General features: G+C 47.8%; 1 pseudogene; it reads right to left on the bottom strand.

Moving 5' to 3' along the window:
* Positions 1 to 4,035: 4,035 nt before the first annotated feature.
* LOC149724104 (uncharacterized) lies at positions 4,036 to 7,613 on the bottom strand (annotated as a pseudogene).
* Positions 7,614 to 8,191: the final 578 nt, after the last annotated feature.

The raw sequence follows: 8,191 nt of genomic DNA, 5'->3' as shown, positions 1-8,191 counted from the left end.
TTCATTTGAGAATTATCAATCAGATTTACCCTCCAATCTCTCATGTACTTTATAAATTCAGGACAATCGGACCCACAAGTTACAATTTCAAACCAGCTGGTAGATATAAAAAGAAAATTTAAAGTATTTAGGGCCTTAAACTTAGATAACATACTTATTAAACAAATTCAGGACCATCGGACCCACAAGTTACAATTTCAAACCATCTGGTAGATATAAAAAGAAAATTTAAAGTATTTAGGGCCTAAAACTTAGATAACATACTTATTAAACAACCGAACAAATTCTGATGTTCCATCAGCACCTACAACATCCTGCTTTACAGCTTGCCCAGCAGTCCAGCTTAAAACATCCTGAGCATAAATGACTTTCATCTAATAAAAGTTTTTGAATATATTACAGAAATACAAACCTTACTGTATGAAGTTAGGTGGTAAATGTGCATTAGTCAGTTTAGTTTTATGTAAAGGAGTTTTGTGATCTTGCTCATGAAGTGTTACAATATAACTCCACAGAATATCCTTTCCAGCTTGTGTTCCTCCAGGCTTTGAACTGAATAGAGCATTTCTTGTTGTCTGAAATGTAAATATATTGTTAATTCTTAAATGACACACTGTAACTGCATGATTTACCTTATGTAGATGACTGGTATCTGAACATATAAGGAAGATAGCTTGGTCGGCAAGGGTTTGGACAGGTGTAATTGTTGATACCTTGAATAAGTTCCACCACTTATTATTTTAAAAAACTTTCTGTTTATGGATGCACCACCTGCTACAATGGCTTGGTCGGCAAGGATGTTAGTTGGTAAGCAGGAGTTACAGTAGTGGGCCACAAAAAGATGGGTACCGATACTTCTTTTTTGAAGGATCGTATATAAAACACTGTTAACAAGAAGTAAAATATGAGTGTTTTTTAATAATTTACAAGTTTTTATGGTAATTCCCTAGATATGTGTTGCAAGTTTTTCCTCACATTTCCGATCAGCATAATCTAAACTCCACTAATTTTCCATTCTTCAGTACCAAACTTTTCTGAACTAAAACAGGTTGGGAGAAAAATTATTTAATAATTTACAAGCTTTTATGGTAATTCCCTAGATATGTGTTGCAAGTTTTTCCTCACATTTCCGATCAGCATAATCTAAACTCCACTAATTTTCCATTCTTCAGTACCAAACTTTCCTGAAGTAAAACAGGTTGGGAGAAAAATTAATTAATCATGAAAATGTACAATCCAGACAATAGAAGATGTACCTTTCATCTCATCTACAGTTACATAACCCTCAACAGCTTCTTCAAGATGTTTCATCTCATATAGAGCAAGGGTATTTATACCGGGCGAATTGGAAGCCATATTCCTTCAACGAAAAAGTTGCATATAAATTATATGTATATAAATCAATAAATCTCTATATATACAATAGGGTTTATATAAATCAATAGGGTTATTTATAGTTTTGTACCTATACTGACGTAGTTTGACTGTTTAGGCTGCAGGTGAACGTGCATACAGTTCAATCGCCCAACGTACAACATCTGGGTGAAAACGTCTTAAATTTGGAGATGCTTTTGCATTCTGACATTGATTCAAAAAGAACATTTTCTGCCACTTGTTCATCTCTTTGTTTTCTGTTTTGTACAAATCTTGAAAGTATAACACAAAATAATTTGTTGTTTTTGATGCATTTAAAAGTACACTTACAAGTATATCACGGTGTGTGCCTTCATCAACGCTTAAAAGATTTCCATCTTGAACTTTTTTCATTGCGGAGTATTTTTTATTATATGTAGTTTTAATATCAAACCGACAGCAACTACAAAAGTTGCATGTTTGAAACTATGTCTCTTTTGTATATATCTAACTTGATGGCTTACCAATACATTTTGGGAACGTGCAATCCAGTTCTACACCATGTTTGTGAGCTTTGTAGACCTGGTTGCTTGCTCAGCTCCACAACACAACTTGTACTAAGAAAAGTCATCTTAAATTGTACAAGGAATTATTTATGCCACCAACAGAATTACAAGGAATTGAATTCATGCCACCAACAGAATAACAAGGAATTAAATAACAAAGTAAGAAAACTCATCTTAAATTTTACAAGGAATTAAATTTATGCCACCAACAGAATTACAAGGAATTAAATAACAAAGATTTAAACTCCTGCCACTACGGCTTTTATAGTATCATGCACACTGGTGAATGGTAGTAGTCATTATAGTCACCAAACTTTTTAGAATTTCAGGTAGATCTGACTACTCCGCCACCGCAGATTTGGCGCCTATAGTATTTCTGACTACTCCGCCACCGCCTATAGTATTTATGGATTTGGCGCCTATAGTATTGGAATTCATCTTTTATTAATGCATCCACGCAAACACCACGACGCGGATAAAATGCAATAAATAAAATTGGCCATAACGTACAGTGTGCTGAAAACCAGCCTCCGGTACCCGGAGGTACCGGGTGATAAGTGCCTGCTGCCTGTGCCTGTTTTTTAGACGGTTGTCTACTGGGCCGATAGAGGGAACCCCCCTGCGCCACGACACGACAGTTGGGCGGCAATATAAATAAATACTAATAAAAAGAAAGAAAAAATAAAATAGTGGTATGTTGGTGGTAATAGGGGGGCTGGCCCGGTCCATGACAAAGAAGGGGGGGGGACCTCTGGGGACTTCGTCTAAAGATTAAGATATTTATGGGGCCGAATTAAGAATAAAATGTTATGGGATTACCGGAAGGACAGAAGGGGATGGGGGAAAGACCAACTTGGCAAACGGGGTGTTAAACTATATGACAATTTGGAAGGGGTAATCTGAAAAAATAATTGACTAAAAAGAGATGTTTCAATGGGTGACCAGGGTGGATGATGGGGATTGGTGATTTTAAGCCGAATGGTTTATATGAAAAAAAAAACAGATTACACAACAAAAAAATATAATGTGAAGCTGGTCATAGTCCAGTAACAGAGAGGCGGTAAAAAAGACGAGTTCGAGTCGACGGCAACACACTTTTACAGGCAAAGGGGAAAAATTTGTACTAAGGGGCGAATTAAGGTGAAAGGGGCTTTCACGGCCGCAAGGGGGCGCCACTGATACCCCGCGACAATTAAAACAATGCTATAATTTTATAAAAGTTTGTCTGGTCATCCGTGCAAGGAGCTCAGCGAGCGGCATAAAAGGTAAAAGGTGATAATTACAAAAAGTGGGACAGTGCAAGGTAGTGTATAAAAATAGTGTTGTGTATCAATTGGTAGTACGCCCCGGCTTGACTATTTATTTGTGGCCGAGGCGAGGCGGAGCAGCGTGCAGACATAGTTCAGTTCATGGCCCCGTCCCTGGATTAGTGAAAATAATTATTCACAAGGAACACGGTGCGTGGGGACGGGGCGGTAGTTCGAGGTATCGTTGGGCTCCCTCATCTTCCATTGGTGAGTGCGCCCCCGCCAACTTGCAGCATCAGTGAATCGGTTCCCCTTAAGTGCCCTCGGAGCACGGATGACTGGGAGATCAGTGGCGTCGCCATGCGGTCGTTAAATTTGGAGTGCGTTGCCGTTGGGGAACGACTCAAGAAGAACTCGTCAAATCGTGAAGCGGTGTAGAGCTCACAATCTCGCCTACTCTGCCGGGACTGCAGCTCGCCAAGAACACCAGATCTTTTGGCTACCCTTGATGGCAAGCACCGCCAGTTTCCTGACGAGCTTAAAGCGAGCAAAACCGGTTATTCCCAAAGCTCGAAGGGAGGTGGACAGACCCTCCGCGAGGCTCCCCAAGGAACCCACGACTATCTCGTGACACTCCACAGGTTTCCGTGTGGAGGCAGCGATATTGCAACAAAGCTTGTCGTTCTTTAGGAGCTTCCGCTTCGCCGCCTCATCAAAGTTCGCCTTTTGATCGAACGGGCAAGTCACGTCGGCGACCACGACGGAACCGTCTTTCCGCCGTGCCACTATGTCAAGCCGCAAGGCCTCACCTGTCGCCGACATGTGCTCCGTCCGATCAACGGATATCTCTCGACATGTGCTCCGTCCGATCAACGGATATCTCTCGACATGTGCTCCGTCCGATCAACGGATATCTCTTTGAACTGGGTTTTGTCTACCGCGTTCAGAACCTCCTGCAGTACCAAATTATGCCTCCCGAGCACCATGCTCATATTGGGAGGACAATGGTTTAGCAAATGCGGGAGGGTCTCAACTGCCACCCTACAACGACAGCATGAAACATCCGGGTGTTGGTCCCTGCTATAGATAGCTCGTGAAACCCTGGTGGGTAACAGGTTCAAGCGCGCCCTCAATGCAAAGAAGTATGTATGAGGTTCCATAACCGACGGCTGCTTCACCCAGCGGTTCGCATCGGCATAAGCCATATGCGCTGCAGCGGTCTTCCCCTGGTTGGGATGCTGCATCCACTGCTCCTTCCACTGCTGATTAGAGCAATCGTGGAAGGATCTGATGAGCTTCCGTCGGTCTCCGGAGGTAATCACAGAATTACGCACCCGGACAGTGATGCCGTTTTCCGGGCAAACGCGCCACACAGCACCTAAGCTGGGATCCGGTGCGGGGAACACTCTTGGCGCCAAGGTATTTATAGTGTTCATCGGGTAGTGTTCATCCGTTAAGGAGCAGAGGATCCTCCAGTGCGACCCTCCTCCCTCCCCGCAACGTCCTCCAGCCGATCAGGCCACCCTTCCGTTGATTGAATGCAAGGCCTGCCCAACGGCCGAATTCCTCACACACACACAGCTGACATAGCATCTGATCACGGTTTTCCGTGACTACCACCAGATCGTCAGCGTAGGCCAGGACTTGAGAGAGCTTACCACCTAAGCAAGCCATCCGGTAGCCATCATTCCCGGCACTGAGCCCCGGTATTAGCACCTCCATTACCAGGTTGAAAAGAATGCCAGACAGGGGACAGCCCTGCCTGACACCTCGATCACAGGGTATATCACCGGTTTCACCAACCGAAGATCTAACACGTCAGGTCGCACCGGTGTAAATATCCCTCACGAGTTCAACCAGGTAATGGGGAGCATCGAAGTGCCGAAGAACTTTGAGCAAGCATTCATGCCGGACGCTTTCGAACGCATTCCGAACGTCAAGGAAGACGGCAAGAAGATTCTTGCGCCTCAGCTTGGCGTCGGAAAGGACGGTATCCAACATGAAGACGTGCTCACAAACACACCCTCAACTGGCATGAACCCTTTCTGGAGCCGCGAGAGCACCCCGCCCTGTTTCGCCCAAGTCTGAATACGTCTGGCGATCACAGCCGCGTACAATTTGTACAGAGTGCGGCAGATGCTGATCGGTCTCTAGTTTCCCACGTCCTGAACGTCACCCTGAGCATCTTTACAGAGCAGGGTGACGCTACAAGTCCGCCACGCGCCCGGAATACGACCATGCCTCCTAACGATTTCGAAAAGGCATGACAACAATCGACCACTAGGATCGAGGCCCTTCCAAAATCGATAGGAGAGGCCATCCGAGCCCGGAGCGGACTGAACGTTTAGGCCACTGAGGACCGCCTCAACTTCCTCACTGGTGATGGCAACATCCGTTTCAGCTTGGGTTACTAGGGACGGGGACGCGCCGGCCGCGTACCGTCTGTGGTCCATCCAGCCGGGCATGGATACTTGCCGGACTTCTGGGTCGGCGGCAAGATCACTGCGAAATTTCCGCTCTATGATATCGAGGGGAATCCCGCAGCGACGCTCAGCGTTCGAACCATCCAGTACCTTACGGACCGTCCCGTTCATGTATGTCCCTTCAGAAGTCGGCACGAAGACGTGCGCCCCCCTTACGGTATCGTGGGCGCGAACCGAGCTCGGTGCCACCTCCACTACTTGTGGCCCCTGCTACCGGCCGGGGATCGAAATCCTTACGACCGGAATTGCGGTTTTTCATCGCTCGATTCGCCGCACCACGATTGTAGGACGTACGCTTCGCGCGTCCTCCCTTCTGGGAGCCTGAAAGCAACTACGTCCAATACTCCAGATCCCGGTTAAATTGAAAAAAATTGAATCCCTCCCGCTCGTCAATATTTAAAATACTTACGAGCCACTTTCGCTCGTAAAAAATTCCGGGGTTAGGGTGTCGACATCAACGGGTGATGCCGACTCGTCGGTCCCTGGCTTAATTGGCTTGGCACGGCGTGGTCGGACGCCGGGGGGTTTGGACTTGGAATTTACTTTGGCGCCCGACCGGGGGAATTTAGGGGATCTAACTATGGGGGGAAAACTCGGAGTAGACGGGGGAGGTTTGCTGATAATTAGGGTTCAGCGAAGGCCCTGTTCGGTCCGCGCCGCAGCCGACCCTCTGTGAAGCAGGGGATGGCCGTGCAATGGACGCGATTTTTACTCCTCTGCAGGGTTGGTAGGAAAGGCCTGAAGGAGATGCCTTTTCGGCCGCGGGGGTAGGTTGGGGAGGGGGAGTGGGTGGCAACAGAGGGCCAAAAAAGCCTGAAGAAGGCAGGGTAGGGGACAGCGGCCGTAGTTCTCCGGAAGACACTTTGTCTAACAAGTCAGACAAGTGCGCCTCCACGGAGCTTACGGAAGCTGCGGAGTTAGGACTGGGGGAGCTCGAGCGAACGGAAGGGGGGGCGCTGCGGTCCTCACAGGAAATCATTGGACCAGCGACTGGTGGAGCGTAAGGGGGGCTGGGACGGGTCGAAGGGACGACCTACCCAGGATCGGGGAAGACCCCCGCGAGCCGGAACTCGCGGAGGAATTCAAGGGAAGTAGTCCTCGTCGGCGATTTCGACCGAGAATGGGGGACGAGTCGCTCTCGGACAAAGCCTCGGGACCAGCGACTGGTGGAGAAAGGCAAAGCGTAAGGGGGGCTGGGACGGGTCGAAGAGACGACCTACCCAGGATCGGGGAAGACCACCGCGAGCCGGAACTCGCTGAGGAATTCAAGGGAAGTCCTCGTCGGCGATTTCGACCGAGGATGGGGGACGAGTCGCTCTCGGACAAAGCCTCGAACGACTTGTTGTAGGGTGCGGTGACGGAGGATGTTCCGGTTACGCCAGAACATCCCGAGGGGGTTGGAGAAGTAAGGTCTATAAAAATTAACGGGGGGATGATAAAAAAAGGTGACTTCACAGCCGCCGCATAGGACAGAGGGGATGGGGACTCGAGCTTTACGGGCCGTAGGGACGAGGGTGCTCCTTTGGGGGGAGGAGCTTAGTGAGGAGAATTGGAAGGGAGGAGGTTGGAAGTGGAGATTGGTAAGGAAGTGGAGGGTAGATTAGCAGGAGGAGTGGGCGAACTACGCCCACCCTTAGGTGAAGAGGGTGATCGCTTCCCTTGGCAAGATGCCCAGTGACCCTTTGCCAGGAGGAGGGTTTCCGCCGTGGCAACGGGCTCCAAGCACCTGCCGCACCTGAGTTGGAACATGACTCTAGCCCTATGGGCCGTCGCCATGTGCCGTTTCAGATGCTGCACGCTTGAAAAGGGTTTATTTAAGAACGTGAGGGAGCACGACCACAAAGGGCAAAGTAGTTGGTTGGGGGGAGAGGGCATGAGTATTTTAGGGCCTTATTGATAATGGTAAATTTTCGGGGTTTTAGTTTACAGGGAGTGCCAGAGAAAGCGGCAATTGTTCCGGGGTTTTAGCTTACAGAGAGTGCCAGAGAAAGCGGCAATTGGAGGGGTGTCATACTCCGAGTGGACATTATTAAAATGCTGCCGTGCCTTACACAAAAGAGCCCACCTGGTACCGCATGCAGGGCAGCAGAATCGACCCTTGTTGCCTTCCTAAACAGCGCCCACGCCTTTGCATATTTTGGATATGTGGTGTTGTGTGAGACCGGTGGTGGAGAAACTACATTGAGTGCATGTATATGTTATTGTGAGATTTTTAGTGGTTATGTATTCGAATTGAGGTGTGTGATGTTTTTTTAAGTGTTTTGTGATTGTGGCAACTGTGGGGTGTATGCTAGGGCAATGGGCAACTGGGCATTCCAGCAATAAGTCTCCTTTTCCGTGGTAGACGCAACGCACCTCGGTCTGAACATTCCCCGATGAAGCGGAGTAAGACGAAGTCGCCATCTATCGTCCAGTGGTGTCTGCAAAACAAAAACACAAGGCAGCAAGCGCACTGTACGTGATGGCAGACTTGGTGCTGCGTGGATGCACAGCAGTACTTGTGGGTGAGTTATTATTGATAATCGCTAACACTCTTCGATAT

Source organism: Ciona robusta, unplaced genomic scaffold (assembly GCF_009617815.1).
Source record: "Ciona robusta unplaced genomic scaffold, ASM961781v2 AP042741.1".
NCBI classification, from domain to species: Eukaryota; Metazoa; Chordata; class Ascidiacea; order Phlebobranchia; family Cionidae; genus Ciona; species Ciona robusta.
The sequence above is the reverse complement of the archived record's forward strand: the minus strand, read 5'-3'. Positions and strand labels throughout refer to the sequence as shown.